At 38.4% G+C, this 19,270-nt stretch overlaps 4 long non-coding RNA genes across 8 annotated transcripts; all 4 read left to right on the top strand.

Annotated features, from left to right (window-relative positions):
• The first annotated feature begins 488 nt into the window (after positions 1-488).
• On the top strand, positions 489-1,297 carry LOC146385610 (uncharacterized). 2 transcript variants are annotated; one of them, XR_014800396.1, is made up of 4 exons: positions 489-584; positions 696-769; positions 927-974; positions 1,101-1,297. It is a non-coding gene; the product is annotated as an uncharacterized LOC146385610 (long non-coding RNA). The 2 variants fall into 2 exon arrangements; XR_014800397.1 differs by having other exon boundaries at positions 522-580.
• Positions 1,298-5,771: 4,474 nt separating this feature from the next.
• On the top strand, positions 5,772-6,580 carry LOC146385609 (uncharacterized). Of its 2 annotated transcripts, none has more exons than XR_014800394.1 (4): positions 5,772-5,867; positions 5,979-6,052; positions 6,210-6,257; positions 6,384-6,580. It is a non-coding gene; the product is annotated as an uncharacterized LOC146385609 (long non-coding RNA). The 2 variants fall into 2 exon arrangements; XR_014800395.1 differs by having other exon boundaries at positions 5,805-5,863.
• A 4,468-nt stretch (positions 6,581-11,048) lies between these two features.
• LOC146385608 (uncharacterized) lies at positions 11,049-11,867 on the top strand. Of its 2 annotated transcripts, none has more exons than XR_014800392.1 (4): positions 11,049-11,144; positions 11,256-11,329; positions 11,487-11,534; positions 11,671-11,867. It is a non-coding gene; the product is annotated as an uncharacterized LOC146385608 (long non-coding RNA). The 2 variants fall into 2 exon arrangements; XR_014800393.1 differs by having other exon boundaries at positions 11,082-11,140.
• Positions 11,868-16,038: 4,171 nt separating this feature from the next.
• LOC146385607 (uncharacterized) lies at positions 16,039-16,699 on the top strand. 2 transcript variants are annotated; one of them, XR_014800390.1, is made up of 4 exons: positions 16,039-16,123; positions 16,235-16,308; positions 16,463-16,510; positions 16,647-16,699. It is a non-coding gene; the product is annotated as an uncharacterized LOC146385607 (long non-coding RNA). The 2 variants fall into 2 exon arrangements; XR_014800391.1 differs by having other exon boundaries at positions 16,064-16,119.
• The last annotated feature ends 2,571 nt before the right edge of the window (positions 16,700-19,270 follow it).

The raw sequence follows: 19,270 nt of genomic DNA, 5'->3' as shown, positions 1-19,270 counted from the left end.
ATGGAAATACCTCGCTATTATTACAAATCAGGAGATTTTGCGGCTTAAGCAGTTAACAAACAACACCCAGTCTGACATCCTTTTTTTTTTTTTTTTAATGACTTGCTGTTATAGCACAAAGGTACATTAACTTTATTTAATAGATAAGAAGACAAAAATCAATTAAAGAACATCAAGAGCAGGTCCTGGTTTATGGAATCCGCTTGCTATTGTTCTCTCTCTCTCTCTCTCTCTCTCTCACTGTCATCACCTCCAACATTTTCAGGGGTTCCTAAACAACCAAATATCACATGTTGCCATATAATCTTTTGATTGGTTGACAGGATAAAAGTCAGCAGCTTGTTGCTATTTAATTGTGCTGTAGCAAAAGGATTTAATCAGGTGTGTCCTTAAATATTGCCTAATTGTGTTTCCTCTTATATTAAGATGAGGATGTTTACTAAGAATTATAATTTCCCAACAGTTATGCTAAGGAGGATAAATCATCACTTGCAACTGTGTATAAAAAGCTCCACTGCCAGTACAGCATTACCACAATCATCCACATCTCTGAGACAGTCTGCTGAAGTTGTGAAGACCTGTCGGTAACATTTCTCATCAAACCTTTATTGCTTCTGTGTTTTCAGTATAATGTTGGTGGAATAGTGATTTTGCTGATGGTTTTGACCACATCTCATCAGAATTATTGTTAACAGGTAAAATCACTGAAACCATGATCAAGGTTGTGTTTCTGCTTGGATGCCTGCTGAGCCTTGCTCTGGCAAATCCTGTAAGTGTAATATGACTGAAGACTAAATTAATGTTTTAATATATAATGTATAACTATATCTTGTACTGTGTGTGTAATTCAGTCACCAAACTGTATCAGTGTTCCTGTACTGTCATATCAAAACAACACATTTTTTCATGTTTTTTTTTTTAAACAGATTGACTCAGCACACGAGCGTGATGCACGTTCTTCATCTAGGGAGGGGGTGTTGTCTTTCTACGTTTGAACATTAGACACACTGGACTCTCCGATATTATCATATCCACAGAAAGCCATTCAACAGAGAATGCATTATCCCATGTAATAATATTTATTACTTATTTTCTTGCAGACTACTGGGACTACCACAAGTTATCTTGCCCTGATAACAGCTCTTCTACAGAATCCAACACTTCTGCAGAATCCAACGCTCCTTGCAGCGATTCTTGCCGCTTTACGATAAGCTGCTCCTTCACCAACAGCTATTACTGTTACAAAGAATGAATTGAAAATGAACCAACAATGAATAAAAACCCATGTTGAACGGCATCATTGTTTTTCATAATTTATTCACACAGATTATTGAAAATCTCCACTTATTTTTGAATGACTTGGTCTTATAGAGAGTTTAAAAAATCTTGCACGATTCATAGGTCAGTGTTGTTGCTTAACAGAAAAACAAAAATCTTTTGAAATTCTGACTTATTTTCAGAAAGCAGACCATTTTCAATGAAAAATGTCTTACTCTCTACTCTTGCTCAGCTGATTAATGCGTCACGGTGCAAAAACACATTGAAAAAGGGGTGGCTGGAGCTTAGGAGGTAGCACAGATCATCTACTGATTAGGAAGGTTAGTGGTTGAATCCCTGGCTTCCCCAGTCTGCTTGCAAAATACTTGGCCCAAGTTAGTAACCCCAAGTTACTCTGATGCATCCATTGGAGTATGAACGTGTGTGAATGTTAGCTAGGAAAGTTAATATGGGTGAATGTGGCATGTTGTATAAAGCAGGGAGAGTAGAAATGCACTATATAAGAATCAGTCCACTTACCAAAGCAATACAGCAGCTATTAAATACAAAACTGAAGATAAAGAGAACCAAAGAGAAGCAGCAACCGAAGACTCTGTAGTAAATGCCAAGAAGAACATCTGAAGGGAGGAAACACAGTATTTGTGATGTTCATGGTGTATAGACTTAAGTATTTAAGTCAAAGCATTAAAAAAATGATGTTTGTATATAAAATGATGTCAGGCCATCCAATTAGTACTGAGCTGCTGAAAATCGGGCACTAAAGATAAAAATGTTTGTAATACTTAAACAGTTGATGCCATATTTTTGTAAAGACCCACCCACATTAAAGGTGAATGTCTGCAATTCTGCAATAGTATCTCAATTGTTTGATTTAAAATTCCCTGTGATTGTGTACAGAGAAAAAATGGCAGAATCTGTGTACAAAAACTTGTGCCTAACCATACAATACAATGGTGTTTGTGAAAAACAAACAAACAAAAAAAATAAATTTTGAGTCTAACTGATTTTCACTGATGAACTTTATTTGGCAGCTACTAAACACAACAGTGATCAGAAAGTCAAAAGTCAAGATTCAATTTAGAAAAGAGAAAAAGTAAAGCAAAACAAGCAACATTGAGCTGGCGTCATAAATGCAATGCTGGCTTAAAACCACTCTTTGGTTTTTTAGTTTCCTTTATGGTTACAGGGAGTTATAGTGGGTGCAGCTGTTGTAGTAGTTGTAGCAAGTGCTTGTAGGAAGGCAGAGAGAAGCTGCTGCAGGGAGATGCTGTTGTTGTTGGTCATCTCTAGAGAGAAAAATATCCATTTTACAGAACATTTTACAGAAAGTGATGTTCAATAAGATGAATAGATAAGTTGAGAAAAAGTTAAGATACAATAAGATGTACTAAAATGACAGATTCATCCAAGCAAATAAAAATTATCCTTCACAATCCGTGCACAAAAAATACTGAGAGTAAAAATGTTATTTGTACAGCTGCAGCAGAGTGTCTCTGTCACAGCTGCAGAGGCAGATGTGTGGGATTTTAGAAGAATGGGGACCCAAATGCAGACATGGATGCGGGAGAATGTTTTGAACAGAAAGCGAGCCTTTATTTATGGATGATCAATACTGCAAACAGGTGGAACAGAGAAAACTAACAAAACCTAAACTAGGGAAAACTAACCATAAACATATAACCTGAGGGTTGACCAGAACCAAGGGATGAGGAACCAGGAAACACGGGAAAGCTGATGGAGAGAACGCTGAGGCAATACAGGGAAGACATGCAGAGGTAACACAGGAGGGAGACATGGCTCAACCTAATGAACATGACGAGACAGGGAGGAAGGAAAACTGAATACAATGACATAAGACACGGACCTTCAAAGTAAAACAGGAAACATAGCGACTGAACACAAGATACGTAAACTTAACAAAGAGTCCGGGGAGACAGAGAACATAGGAACGTGAAACGTGGGATGGGAGGGCACCGAGTAGACAAAACAGAACACAGGGAAGCCAAATACCAAAACCTAAGAACTAGAACTCAAGAAATACTACTGAACTAGGGAGCTAGAAATACTAGGACAGAAACCAAAACACTAACAGTGAAAACCATGAATAACAAATAATCAAGAAACACAAATTAAACAGATACAGAACACTGGGTCACCAACTCAGGACTGTGACAGTCTCAGAGAGAAGGAGGTTGTTGTAGTGAGATTCTGAATGTTCAGTGCAGGAAGCATCCAAACAGAAATGCCTTCAACATGGTTTCAGTTATTATAGCTGTTGATAAAAAACAAACAAACACATTAAAGACAATAAGATAGTAAAATGACAAATACATCAAATTAAAAAACAAAACAATTATCTTTCACAATCCTTACACAAGAAATGCTGAGAGTAAAGATTACCTTAAGTTGTAAGGCTGCAGCAGACTGTCTCAGAGAGAAGGAGGTTGTTGTAGTGGTGTTCGGGATGTTCTGGATGAAATAATACAGGTCAACAGATTTGTCCAATACTTCAATGTAAACATTAATCTTTATATCTGTCACGGTCCTGGGTCATTTGACCCAGCATTTTCAGTTTCTTGTATTTTGGTATTTATCTGTATTATGATTTATGTTCTGATTGTTTAGTTATCCTGTTTTGAATATTATAATACTATGTTTCAGTTTATTCTGGTTTAGGGTTTTGTTCTTAGGGTTTGTGTCTTGTGCCTTCGTGTTTAGTGTAGCTTTAGTTCAGTGTCACGTCTTCATCTTTCTGAACTGTTTCCTGTTTTACTTTGAAGGTCCACGTCTTACGTCATTGTATTCAGTTTTGCTTCCCCCTCGTCTCGTCAGGCTCATCAGGTCCAGCTGTGTTTCCCACATGTGTGTAATCTCCCTGCGTTCTTCAGTGTGTATTTAAGTCGTGTCTACATGTGCCTTCGCCCACCTTCCTTCATGTTCTGCTTTGCTGTTTTGTAGTTTAGTTTCTCCCAGTGTAGTTTATCTTTAGTTCCGTTTTGCCATTCTCTCCTTGTGTTTTATGTTGCAATAAACCTCCTTCGCATCTCAGCAAATGCCTGCTCTTGGGTCCTCATTTATTCCTCCACACGGCCCAGCCCGTTTTCCGTGACAATATCAGTGTTTGCCAACCACTGGAGAAATGATCAGGTGTGCCCTGGAAGATCATCTGGTTCCACCTGATTAGTACTCTAAGCAATGGGCATGAGTAACAGGCAGAACAATTACTTTCTCTTCCACTAGAGGGCAATAATTAAATAGGTTGCCAACTCCCAGTAAAACAGAAGGACAGGAAGAAGAAATTACATAATAGTCATGCTGTGAGACCACGCAGGGCGTAATAGCAATAATAATAATAATAATGGATTGGATTTATATAGCGCTTTTCAAGGCACCCAAAGCGCTTTACAATGCCACTATTCTTTCACTCTCATATTCACACACTGGTGGAAGTAAGCTACGGTTGTAGCCACAGCTGCCCTGGGGCAGACTGACAGAAGCGAGGCTGCCATATCGCGCCATCGGCCCCTCTGGCCAACACCAGTAGGCGGTAGGGTAAAGTGTCTTGCCCGAGGACACAACGACCAGGACAGAGAGGCCAGGGATCGAACTGGCGACCTTCCGGTTACAGATGCGCTTCCCAACCCCCTGAGCCATGGTCGCCCCCATAATCAATAGATGAATATTTGAAAAGAAAAAGTAGTCACTGATCTGAGTTCTGGAGAAAATTCTGACCAAGATGAAGGCCATAACATGACTAGTGGTCAGAACGAGGCAAAAAAGGTATGCTGAGGACACACTGAATCATTTCCACCACGGATTCTCAAGGGAAAATTATCAATATGCTTTTTGCGACATTTTGTTTGGTTGTGTGCTGTGCGATTTTTCTAATGTGAAATATTGGCCATGGCTCCAAAAGTTTGGGAAACACTTCTTCATATAACTAGAAAGTAATGCATATTACCACTGTAGGTGTCCACCCTATAGTGTTTGCAAACTGGTAAACAGATGGAAATACCTCGCTATTATTACAAATCAGGAGATTTTGCGGCTTAAGCAGTTAACAAACAACACCCAGTCTGACATCCTTTTTTTTTTTTTTTTAATGACTTGCTGTTATAGCACAAAGGTACATTAACTTTATTTAATAGATAAGAAGACAAAAATCAATTAAAGAACATCAAGAGCAGGTCCTGGTTTATGGAATCCGCTTGCTATTGTTCTCTCTCTCTCTCTCTCTCTCTCTCACTGTCATCACCTCCAACATTTTCAGGGGTTCCTAAACAACCAAATATCACATGTTGCCATATAATCTTTTGATTGGTTGACAGGATAAAAGTCAGCAGCTTGTTGCTATTTAATTGTGCTGTAGCAAAAGGATTTAATCAGGTGTGTCCTTAAATATTGCCTAATTGTGTTTCCTCTTATATTAAGATGAGGATGTTTACTAAGAATTATAATTTCCCAACAGTTATGCTAAGGAGGATAAATCATCACTTGCAACTGTGTATAAAAAGCTCCACTGCCAGTACAGCATTACCACAATCATCCACATCTCTGAGACAGTCTGCTGAAGTTGTGAAGACCTGTCGGTAACATTTCTCATCAAACCTTTATTGCTTCTGTGTTTTCAGTATAATGTTGGTGGAATAGTGATTTTGCTGATGGTTTTGACCACATCTCATCAGAATTATTGTTAACAGGTAAAATCACTGAAACCATGATCAAGGTTGTGTTTCTGCTTGGATGCCTGCTGAGCCTTGCTCTGGCAAATCCTGTAAGTGTAATATGACTGAAGACTAAATTAATGTTTTAATATATAATGTATAACTATATCTTGTACTGTGTGTGTAATTCAGTCACCAAACTGTATCAGTGTTCCTGTACTGTCATATCAAAACAACACATTTTTTCATGTTTTTTTTTTTAAACAGATTGACTCAGCACACGAGCGTGATGCACGTTCTTCATCTAGGGAGGGGGTGTTGTCTTTCTACGTTTGAACATTAGACACACTGGACTCTCCGATATTATCATATCCACAGAAAGCCATTCAACAGAGAATGCATTATCCCATGTAATAATATTTATTACTTATTTTCTTGCAGACTACTGGGACTACCACAAGTTATCTTGCCCTGATAACAGCTCTTCTACAGAATCCAACACTTCTGCAGAATCCAACGCTCCTTGCAGCGATTCTTGCCGCTTTACGATAAGCTGCTCCTTCACCAACAGCTATTACTGTTACAAAGAATGAATTGAAAATGAACCAACAATGAATAAAAACCCATGTTGAACGGCATCATTGTTTTTCATAATTTATTCACACAGATTATTGAAAATCTCCACTTATTTTTGAATGACTTGGTCTTATAGAGAGTTTAAAAAATCTTGCACGATTCATAGGTCAGTGTTGTTGCTTAACAGAAAAACAAAAATCTTTTGAAATTCTGACTTATTTTCAGAAAGCAGACCATTTTCAATGAAAAATGTCTTACTCTCTACTCTTGCTCAGCTGATTAATGCGTCACGGTGCAAAAACACATTGAAAAAGGGGTGGCTGGAGCTTAGGAGGTAGCACAGATCATCTACTGATTAGGAAGGTTAGTGGTTGAATCCCTGGCTTCCCCAGTCTGCTTGCAAAATACTTGGCCCAAGTTAGTAACCCCAAGTTACTCTGATGCATCCATTGGAGTATGAACGTGTGTGAATGTTAGCTAGGAAAGTTAATATGGGTGAATGTGGCATGTTGTATAAAGCAGGGAGAGTAGAAATGCACTATATAAGAATCAGTCCACTTACCAAAGCAATACAGCAGCTATTAAATACAAAACTGAAGATAAAGAGAACCAAAGAGAAGCAGCAACCGAAGACTCTGTAGTAAATGCCAAGAAGAACATCTGAAGGGAGGAAACACAGTATTTGTGATGTTCATGGTGTATAGACTTAAGTATTTAAGTCAAAGCATAAAAAAAATGATGTTTGTATATAAAATGATGTCAGGCCATCCAATTAGTACTGAGCTGCTGAAAATTGGGCACTAACGATGAAAATGTTTGTAATACTTAAACAGTTGATGCCATATTTTTGTAAAGACCCACCCACATTAAAGGTGAACGTCTGCAATTCTGCAATAGTATCTCAATTGTTTGATTTAAAATTCCCTGTGATTGTGTACAGAGAAAAAATGGCAGAATCTGTGTACAAAAACTTGTGCCTAACCATACAATACAATGGTGTTTGTGAAAAACAAACAAACAAAAAAAATAAATTTTGAGTCTAACTGATTTTCACTGATGAACTTTATTTGGCAGCTACTAAACACAACAGTGATCAGAAAGTCAAAAGTCAAGATTCAATTTAGAAAAGAGAAAAAGTAAAGCAAAACAAGCAACATTGAGCTGGCGTCATAAATGCAATGCTGGCTTAAAACCACTCTTTGGTTTTTTAGTTTCCTTTATGGTTACAGGGAGTTATAGTGGGTGCAGCTGTTGTAGTAGTTGTAGCAAGTGCTTGTAGGAAGGCAGAGAGAAGCTGCTGCAGGGAGATGCTGTTGTTGTTGGTCATCTCTAGAGAGAAAAATATCCATTTTACAGAACATTTTACAGAAAGTGATGTTCAATAAGATGAATAGATAAGTTGAGAAAAAGTTAAGATACAATAAGATGTACTAAAATGACAGATTCATCCAAGCAAATAAAAATTATCCTTCACAATCCGTGCACAAAAAATACTGAGAGTAAAAATGTTATTTGTACAGCTGCAGCAGAGTGTCTCTGTCACAGCTGCAGAGGCAGATGTGTGGGATTTTAGAAGAATGGGGACCCAAATGCAGACATGAATGCGGGAGAATGTTTTGAACAGAAAGCGAGCCTTTATTTATGGATGATCAATACTGCAAACAGGTGGAACAGAGAAAACTAACAAAACCTAAACTAGGGAAAACTAACCATAAACATATAACCTGAGGGTTGACCAGAACCAAGGGATGAGGAACCAGGAAACACGGGAAAGCTGATGGAGAGAACGCTGAGGCAATACAGGGAAGACATGCAGAGGTAACACAGGAGGGAGACATGGCTCAACCTAATGAACATGACGAGACAGGGAGGAAGGAAAACTGAATACAATGACATAAGACACGGACCTTCAAAGTAAAACAGGAAACATAGCGACTGAACACAAGATACGTAAACTTAACAAAGAGTCCGGGGAGACAGAGAACATAGGAACGTGAAACGTGGGATGGGAGGGCACCGAGTAGACAAAACAGAACACAGGGAAGCCAAATACCAAAACCTAAGAACTAGAACTCAAGAAATACTACTGAACTAGGGAGCTAGAAATACTAGGACAGAAACCAAAACACTAACAGTGAAAACCATGAATAACAAATAATCAAGAAACACAAATTAAACAGATACAGAACACTGGGTCACCAACTCAGGACTGTGACAGTCTCAGAGAGAAGGAGGTTGTTGTAGTGAGATTCTGAATGTTCAGTGCAGGAAGCATCCAAACAGAAATGCCTTCAACATGGTTTCAGTTATTATAGCTGTTGATAAAAAACAAACAAACACATTAAAGACAATAAGATAGTAAAATGACAAATACATCAAATTAAAAAACAAAACAATTATCTTTCACAATCCTTACACAAGAAATGCTGAGAGTAAAGATTACCTTAAGTTGTAAGGCTGCAGCAGACTGTCTCAGAGAGAAGGAGGTTGTTGTAGTGGTGTTCGGGATGTTCTGGATGAAATAATACAGGTCAACAGATTTGTCCAATACTTCAATGTAAACATTAATCTTTATATCTGTCACGGTCCTGGGTCATTTGACCCAGCATTTTCAGTTTCTTGTATTTTGGTATTTATCTGTATTATGATTTATGTTCTGATTGTTTAGTTATCCTGTTTTGAATATTATAATACTATGTTTCAGTTTATTCTGGTTTAGGGTTTTGTTCTTAGGGTTTGTGTCTTGTGCCTTCGTGTTTAGTGTAGCTTTAGTTCAGTGTCACGTCTTCATCTTTCTGAACTGTTTCCTGTTTTACTTTGAAGGTCCACGTCTTACGTCATTGTATTCAGTTTTGCTTCCCCCTCGTCTCGTCAGGCTCATCAGGTCCAGCTGTGTTTCCCACATGTGTGTAATCTCCCTGCGTTCTTCAGTGTGTATTTAAGTCGTGTCTACATGTGCCTTCGCCCACCTTCCTTCATGTTCTGCTTTGCTGTTTTGTAGTTTAGTTTCTCCCAGTGTAGTTTATCTTTAGTTCCGTTTTGCCATTCTCTCCTTGTGTTTTATGTTGCAATAAACCTCCTTCGCATCTCAGCAAATGCCTGCTCTTGGGTCCTCATTTATTCCTCCACACGGCCCAGCCCGTTTTCCGTGACAATATCAGTGTTTGCCAACCACTGGAGAAATGATCAGGTGTGCCCTGGAAGATCATCTGGTTCCACCTGATTAGTACTCTAAGCAATGGGCATGAGTAACAGGCAGAACAATTACTTTCTCTTCCACTAGAGGGCAATAATTAAATAGGTTGCCAACTCCCAGTAAAACAGAAGGACAGGAAGAAGAAATTACATAATAGTCATGCTGTGAGACCACGCAGGGCGTAATAGCAATAATAATAATGGATTGGATTTATATAGCGCTTTTCAAGGCACCCAAAGCGCTTTACAATGCCACTATTCTTTCACTCTCATATTCACACACTGGTGGAAGTAAGCTACGGTTGTAGCCACAGCTGCCCTGGGGCAGACTGACAGAAGCGAGGCTGCCATATCGCGCCATCGGCCCCTCTGGCCAACACCAGTAGGCGGTAGGGTAAAGTGTCTTGCCCGAGGACACAACGACCAGGACAGAGAGGCCAGGGATCGAACCGGCGACCTTCCGGTTACAGATGCGCTTCCCAACCCCCTGAGCCATGGTCGCCCCCATAATCAATAGATGAATATTTGAAAAGAAAAAGTAGTCACTGATCTGAGTTCTGGAGAAAATTCTGACCAAGATGAAGGCCATAACATGACTAGTGGTCAGAACGAGGCAAAAAAGGTATGCTGAGGACACACTGAATCATTTCCACCACGGATTCTCAAGGGAAAATTATCAATATGCTTTTTGCGACATTTTGTTTGGTTGTGTGCTGTGCGATTTTTCTAATGTGAAATATTGGCCATGGCTCCAAAAGTTTGGGAAACACTTCTTCATATAACTAGAAAGTAATGCATATTACCACTGTAGGTGTCCACCCTATAGTGTTTGCAAACTGGTAAACAGATGGAAATACCTCGCTATTATTACAAATCAGGAGATTTTGCGGCTTAAGCAGTTAACAAACAACACCCAGTCTGACATCCTTTTTTTTTTTTTTTTAATGACTTGCTGTTATAGCACAAAGGTACATTAACTTTATTTAATAGATAAGAAGACAAAAATCAATTAAAGAACATCAAGAGCAGGTCCTGGTTTATGGAATCCGCTTGCTATTGTTCTCTCTCTCTCTCTCTCTCTCTCTCACTGTCATCACCTCCAACATTTTCAGGGGTTCCTAAACAACCAAATATCACATGTTGCCATATAATCTTTTGATTGGTTGACAGGATAAAAGTCAGCAGCTTGTTGCTATTTAATTGTGCTGTAGCAAAAGGATTTAATCAGGTGTGTCCTTAAATATTGCCTAATTGTGTTTCCTCTTATATTAAGATGAGGATGTTTACTAAGAATTATAATTTCCCAACAGTTATGCTAAGGAGGATAAATCATCACTTGCAACTGTGTATAAAAAGCTCCACTGCCAGTACAGCATTACCACAATCATCCACATCTCTGAGACAGTCTGCTGAAGTTGTGAAGACCTGTCGGTAACATTTCTCATCAAACCTTTATTGCTTCTGTGTTTTCAGTATAATGTTGGTGGAATAGTGATTTTGCTGATGGTTTTGACCACATCTCATCAGAATTATTGTTAACAGGTAAAATCACTGAAACCATGATCAAGGTTGTGTTTCTGCTTGGATGCCTGCTGAGCCTTGCTCTGGCAAATCCTGTAAGTGTAATATGACTGAAGACTAAATTAATGTTTTAATATATAATGTATAACTATATCTTGTACTGTGTGTGTAATTCAGTCACCAAACTGTATCAGTGTTCCTGTACTGTCATATCAAAACAACACATTTTTTCATGTTTTTTTTTTTAAACAGATTGACTCAGCACACGAGCGTGATGCACGTTCTTCATCTAGGGAGGGGGTGAGTCCCATGTTTGTCTTTCTACGTTTGAACATTAGACACACTGGACTCTCCGATATTATCATATCCACAGAAAGCCATTCAACAGAGAATGCATTATCCCATGTAATAATATTTATTACTTATTTTCTTGCAGACTACTGGGACTACCACAAGTTATCTTGCCCTGATAACAGCTCTTCTACAGAATCCAACACTTCTGCAGAATCCAACGCTCCTTGCAGCGATTCTTGCCGCTTTACGATAAGCTGCTCCTTCACCAACAGCTATTACTGTTACAAAGAATGAATTGAAAATGAACCAACAATGAATAAAAACCCATGTTGAACGGCATCATTGTTTTTCATAATTTATTCACACAGATTATTGAAAATCTCCACTTATTTTTGAATGACTTGGTCTTATAGAGAGTTTAAAAAATCTTGCACGATTCATAGGTCAGTGTTGTTGCTTAACAGAAAAACAAAAATCTTTTGAAATTCTGACTTATTTTCAGAAAGCAGACCATTTTCAATGAAAAATGTCTTACTCTCTACTCTTGCTCAGCTGATTAATGCGTCACGGTGCAAAAACACATTGAAAAAGGGGTGGCTGGAGCTTAGGAGGTAGCACAGATCATCTACTGATTAGGAAGGTTAGTGGTTGAATCCCTGGCTTCCCCAGTCTGCTTGCAAAATACTTGGCCCAAGTTAGTAACCCCAAGTTACTCTGATGCATCCATTGGAGTATGAACGTGTGTGAATGTTAGCTAGGAAAGTTAATATGGGTGAATGTGGCATGTTGTATAAAGCAGGGAGAGTAGAAATGCACTATATAAGAATCAGTCCACTTACCAAAGCAATACAGCAGCTATTAAATACAAAACTGAAGATAAAGAGAACCAAAGAGAAGCAGCAACCGAAGACTCTGTAGTAAATGCCAAGAAGAACATCTGAAGGGAGGAAACACAGTATTTGTGATGTTCATGGTGTATAGACTTAAGTATTTAAGTCAAAGCATAAAAAAAATGATGTTTGTATATAAAATGATGTCAGGCCATCCAATTAGTACTGAGCTGCTGAAAATTGGGCACTAACGATGAAAATGTTTGTAATACTTAAACAGTTGATGCCATATTTTTGTAAAGACCCACCCACATTAAAGGTGAACGTCTGCAATTCTGCAATAGTATCTCAATTGTTTGATTTAAAATTCCCTGTGATTGTGTACAGAGAAAAAATGGCAGAATCTGTGTACAAAAACTTGTGCCTAACCATACAATACAATGGTGTTTGTGAAAAACAAACAAACAAAAAAAATAAATTTTGAGTCTAACTGATTTTCACTGATGAACTTTATTTGGCAGCTACTAAACACAACAGTGATCAGAAAGTCAAAAGTCAAGATTCAATTTAGAAAAGAGAAAAAGTAAAGCAAAACAAGCAACATTGAGCTGGCGTCATAAATGCAATGCTGGCTTAAAACCACTCTTTGGTTTTTTAGTTTCCTTTATGGTTACAGGGAGTTATAGTGGGTGCAGCTGTTGTAGTAGTTGTAGCAAGTGCTTGTAGGAAGGCAGAGAGAAGCTGCTGCAGGGAGATGCTGTTGTTGTTGGTCATCTCTAGAGAGAAAAATATCCATTTTACAGAACATTTTACAGAAAGTGATGTTCAATAAGATGAATAGATAAGTTGAGAAAAAGTTAAGATACAATAAGATGTACTAAAATGACAGATTCATCCAAGCAAATAAAAATTATCCTTCACAATCCGTGCACAAAAAATACTGAGAGTAAAAATGTTATTTGTACAGCTGCAGCAGACTGTCTCTGTCACAGCTGCAGAGGCAGATGTGTGGGATTTTAGAAGAATGGGGACCCAAATGCAGACATGAATGCGGGAGAATGTTTTGAACAGAAAGCGAGCCTTTATTTATGGATGATCAATACTGCAAACAGGTGGAACAGAGAAAACTAACAAAACCTAAACTAGGGAAAACTAACCATAAACATATAACCTGAGGGTTGACCAGAACCAAGGGATGAGGAACCAGGAAACACGGGAAAGCTGATGGAGAGAACGCTGAGGCAATACAGGGAAGACATGCAGAGGTAACACAGGAGGGAGACATGGCTCAACCTAATGAACATGACGAGACAGGGAGGAAGGAAAACTGAATACAATGACATAAGACACGGACCTTCAAAGTAAAACAGGAAACATAGCGACTGAACACAAGATACGTAAACTTAACAAAGAGTCCGGGGAGACAGAGAACATAGGAACGTGAAACGTGGGATGGGAGGGCACCGAGTAGACAAAACAGAACACAGGGAAGCCAAATACCAAAACCTAAGAACTAGAACTCAAGAAATACTACTGAACTAGGGAGCTAGAAATACTAGGACAGAAACCAAAACACTAACAGTGAAAACCATGAATAACAAATAATCAAGAAACACAAATTAAACAGATACAGAACACTGGGTCACCAACTCAGGACTGTGACAGTCTCAGAGAGAAGGAGGTTGTTGTAGTGAGATTCTGAATGTTCAGTGCAGGAAGCATCCAAACAGAAATGCCTTCAGCATGGTTTCAGTTATTATAGCTGTTGATAAAAAACAAACAAACAAACAAACACATTAAAGACAATAAGATAGTAAAATGACAAATACATCAAATTAAAAAACAAAACAATTATCTTTCACAATCCTTACACAAGAAATGCTGAGAGTAAAGATTTATTTACCTTAAGTTGTAAGGCTGCAGCAGACTGTCTCAGAGAGAAGGAGGTTGTTGTAGTGGTGTTCGGGATGTTCTGGATGAAATAATACAGGTCAACAGATTTGTCCAATACTTCAGTGTAAACATTAATCTTTATATTTGTCACGGTCCTGGGTCATTTGACCCAGCATTTTCAGTTTCTTGTATTTTGGTATTTATCTGTATTATGATTTATGTTCTGATTGTTTAGTTATCCTGTTTTGAATATTATAATTCTATGTTTCAGTTTATTCTGGTTTAGGGTTTTGTTCTTAGGGTTTGTGTCTTGTGCCTTCGTGTTTAGTGTAGCTTTAGTTCAGTGTCACGTCTTCATCTTTCTGAACTGTTTCCTGTTTTACTTTGAAGGTCCACGTCTTACGTCATTGTATTCAGTTTTGCTTCCCCCTCGTCTCGTCAGGCTCATCAGGTCCAGCTGTGTTTCCCACATGTGTGTAATCTCCCTGCGTTCTTCAGTGTGTATTTAAGTCGTGTCTACATGTGCCTTCGCCCACCTTCCTTCATGTTCTGCTTTGCTGTTTTGTAGTTTAGTTTCTCCCAGTGTAGTTTATCTTTAGTTCCGTTTTGCCATTCTCTCCTTGTGTTTTATGTTGCAATAAACCTCCTTCGCATCTCAGCAAATGCCTGCTCTTGGGTCCTCATTTATTCCTCCACACGGCCCAGCCCGTTTTCCGTGACAATATCAGTGTTTGCCAACCACTGGAGAAATGATCAGGTGTGCCCTGGAAGATCATCTGGTTCCACCTGATTAGTACTCTAAGCAATGGGCATGAGTAACAGGCAGAACAATTACTTTCTCTTCCACTAGAGGGCAATAATTAAATAGGTTGCCAACTCCCAGTAAAACAGAAGGACAGGAAGAAGAAATTACATAATAGTCATGCTGTGAGACCACGCAGGGCGTAATAGCAATAGATGAATATTTGAAAAGAAAAAGTAGTCACTGATCTGAGTTCTGGAGAAAATTCTGACCAAGATGAAGGCCATAACATGACTAGTGGTCAGAACGAGGCAAAAAAGGTATGCTGAGGACACACTGAATCATTTCCACCACGGATTCTCAAGGGAAAATTATCAATATGCTTCTTGCGACATTTTCTTTGGTTGTGTGCTGTGCGATTTTTCTAATGTGAAACATTGGCCATGGCTCCAAAAGTTTGGGAAACACTTCTTCATATAACTAGAAAGTAATGCATATTACCACTGTAGGTGTCCACCCTATAGTGTTTGCAAACTGGTAAACAGATGGAAATACCTCGCTATTATTACAAATCAGGAGATTTTGCGGCTTAAGCAGTTAACAAACAACACCCAGTCTGACATCCTTTTTTTTTTTTTTTTTTTAATGACTTGCTGTTATAACACAAAGGTACATTAACTTTATTTAATAGATAAGAAGACAAAAATCAATTAAAGAACATCAAGAGCAGGTCCTGGTTTATGGAATCCGCTCGCTATTGTTCTCTCTCTCTCTCTCTCTCTCTCACTGTCATCACCTCCAACATTTTCAGGGGTTCCTAAACAACCAAATATCACATGTTGCCATATAATCTTTTGATTGGTTGACAGGATAAAAGTCAGCAGCTTGTTGCTATTTAATTGTGCTGTAGCAAAAGGATTTAATCAGGTGTGTCCTTAAATATTGCCTAATTGTGTTTCCACTTATATTAAGATGAGGATGTTTACTAAGAATTATAATTTCCCAACAGTTATGCTAAGGAGGATAAATCATCACTTGCAACTGTGTATAAAAAGCTCCACTGCCAGTACAGCATTACCACAATCATCCACATCTCTGAGACAGTCTGCTGAAGTTGTGAAGACCTGTCGGTAACATTTCTCATCAAACCTTTATTGCTTCTGTGTTTTCAGTATAATGTTGGTGGAATGGTGATTTTGCTGATGGTTTTGACCACATCTCATCAGAATTATTGTCAACAGGTAAAATCACTGAAACCATGATCAAGGTTGTGTTTCTGCTTGGATGCCTGCTGAGCCTTGCTCTGGCAAATCCTGTAAGTGTAATATGACTGAAGACTAAATTAATGTTTTAATATATAATGTATAACTATATCTTGTACTGTGTGTGTAATTCAGTCACCAAACTGTATCAGTGTTCCTGTGCTGTCATATCAAAACAACACATTTGCATATTTTTTTTTTAAACAGACTGACTCAGCACACGAGCGTGATGCACGTTCTTCATCTAGGGAGGGGGTGAGTCCCATGTTTGTCTTTCTACGTTTGAACATTAGACACACTGGACTCTCCGATATTATCATATCCACAGAAAGCCATTCAACAGAGAATGCATTATCCCATGTAATAATATTTATTACTTATTTTCTTGCAGACTACTGGGACTACCACAAGTTATCTTGCCCTGATAACAGCTCTTCTACAGAATCCAACACTCCTTGCAGCGATTCTTGCCGCTATACGATAAGCTGCTCCTTCACCAACAGCTATTACTGTTACAAAGAATGAATTGAAAATGAACCAACAATGAATAAAAACCCATGTTGAACGGCATCGTTGTTTTTCATAATTTATTCACACAGATTATTGAAAATCTCCACTTATTTTTGAATGACTTGGTCTTATAGAGAGTTTAAAAAAGCTTGCATGATTCATAGGTCAGTGTTGTGGCTTAACAGAAAAACAAAAATCTTTTGAAATTCTGACTTATTTTCAGAAAGCAGACCATTTTCAATGAAAAATGTCTTACTCTCTACTCTTGCTCAGCTGATTAATGCGCCACAGTGCAAAATCACATTGAAAAAGGGGTGGCTGGAGCTTAGGAGGTAGCACAGATCATCTACTGATTAGGAAGGTTAGTGGTTGAATCCCTGGCTTCCCTAGTCTGCATGCAAAATACTTGGCCCAAGTTAGTAACCCCAAGTTACTCTGATGCATCCATTGGAGTATGAACGTGTGTGAATGTTAGCTAGGAAAGTTAATATGGGTGAATGTGGCATGTTGTATAAAGCAGGGAGAGTAGAAATGCACTATATAAGAATCAGTCCACTTACCAAAGCAATACAGCAGCTATTAAATACAAAACTGAAGATAAAGAGAACCAAAGAGAAGCAGCAACCGAAGACTCTGTAGTAAATGCCAAGAAGAACATCTGAAGGGAGGAAACACAGTATTTGTGATGTTCATGGTGTATAGACTTAAGTATTTAAGTCAAAGCATAAAAAAAATGATGTTTGTATATAAAATGATGTCAGGCCATCCAGTTAGTACTGAGCTGCTGAAAATTGGGCACTAACGATGAAAATGTTTGTAATACTTAAACAGTTGATGCCATACTTTTGTAAAGACCCACCCACATTAAAGGTGAACGTCTGCAATTCTGCAATAGTATCTCAATTGTTTGATTTAAAATTCCCTGTGATTGTGTACAGAGAAAAAATGGCAGAATCTGTGTACAAAAACTTGTGCCTAACCATACAATACAATGGTGTTTGTGAAAAACAAACAAACAAAAAAAATAAATTTTGAGTCTAACTGATTTTCACTGATGAACTTTATTTGGCAGCTACTAAACACAACAGTGATCAGAAAGTCAAAAGTCAAGATTCAATTTAGAAAAGAGAAAAAGTAAAGCAAAACAAGCAACATTGAGCTGGCGTCATAAATGCAATGCTGGCTTAAAACCACTCTTTGGTTTTTTAGTTTCCTTTATGGTTACAGGGAGTTATAGTGGGTGCAGCTGTTGTAGTAGTTGTAGCAAGTGCTTGTAGGAAGGCAGAGAGAAGCTGCTGCAGGGAGATGCTGTTGTTGTTGGTCATCTCTAGAGAGAAAAATATCCATTTTACAGAACATTTTACAGAAAGTGATGTTCAATAAGATGAATAGATAAGTTGAGAAAAAGTTAAGATACAATAAGATGTACTAAAATGACAGATTCATCCAAGCAAATAAAAATTATCCTTCACAATCCGTGCACAAAAAATACTGAGAGTAAAAATGTTATTTGTACAGCTGCAGCAGACTGTCTCTGTCACAGCTGCAGAGGCAGATGTGTGGGATTTTAGAAGAATGGGGACCCAAATGCAGACATGGATGCGGGAGAATGTTTTGAACAGAAAGCGAGCCTTTATTTATGGATGATCAATACTGCAAACAGGTGGAACAGAGAAAACTAACAAAACCTAAACTAGGGAAAACTAACCATAAACATATAACCTGAGGGTTGACCAGAACCAAGGGATGAGGAACCAGGAAACACGGGAAAGCTGATGGAGAGAACGCTGAGACAATACAGGGAAGACATGCAGAGGTAACACAGGAGGGAGACATGGCTCAACCTAATGAACATGATGAGACAGGGAGGAAGGAAAACTGAATACAATGACATAAGACACGGACCTTCAAAGTAAAACAGGAAACATAGCGACTGAACACAAGATACGTAAACTTAACAAAGAGTCCGGGGAGACAGAGAACATAGGAACGTGAAACGTGGGATGGGAGGGCACCGAGTAGACAAAACAGAACACAGGGAAGCCAAATACCAAAACCTAAGAACTAGAACTCAAGAAATACTACTGAACTAGGGAGCTAGAAATACTAGGACAGAAACCAAAACACTAACAGTGAAAACCATGAATAACAAATAATCAAGAAACACAAATTAAACAGATACAGAACACTGGGTCACCAACTCAGGACTGTGACAGTCTCAGAGAGAAGGAGGTTGTTGTAGTGAGATTCTGAATGTTCAGTGCAGGAAGCATCCAAACAGAAATGCCTTCAGCATGGTTTCAGTTATTATAGCTGTTGATAAAAAACAAACAAACAAACACATTAAAGACAATAAGATAGTAAAATGACAAATACATCAAATTAAAAAACAAAACAATTATCTTTCACAATCCTTACACAAGAAATGCTGAGAGTAAAGATTACCTTAAGTTGTAAGGCTGCAGCAGACTGTCTCAGAGAGAAGGAGGTTGTTGTAGTGGTGTT

The sequence above is a fragment of the Perissodus microlepis genome, chromosome 6, assembly GCF_051167445.1.
Source record: "Perissodus microlepis isolate ML-2025 ecotype Zambia chromosome 6, ASM5116744v1, whole genome shotgun sequence".
Taxonomy (NCBI): Eukaryota; Metazoa; Chordata; class Actinopteri; order Cichliformes; family Cichlidae; genus Perissodus; species Perissodus microlepis.
This window is presented reverse-complemented; position numbering and strand designations above follow the sequence as displayed.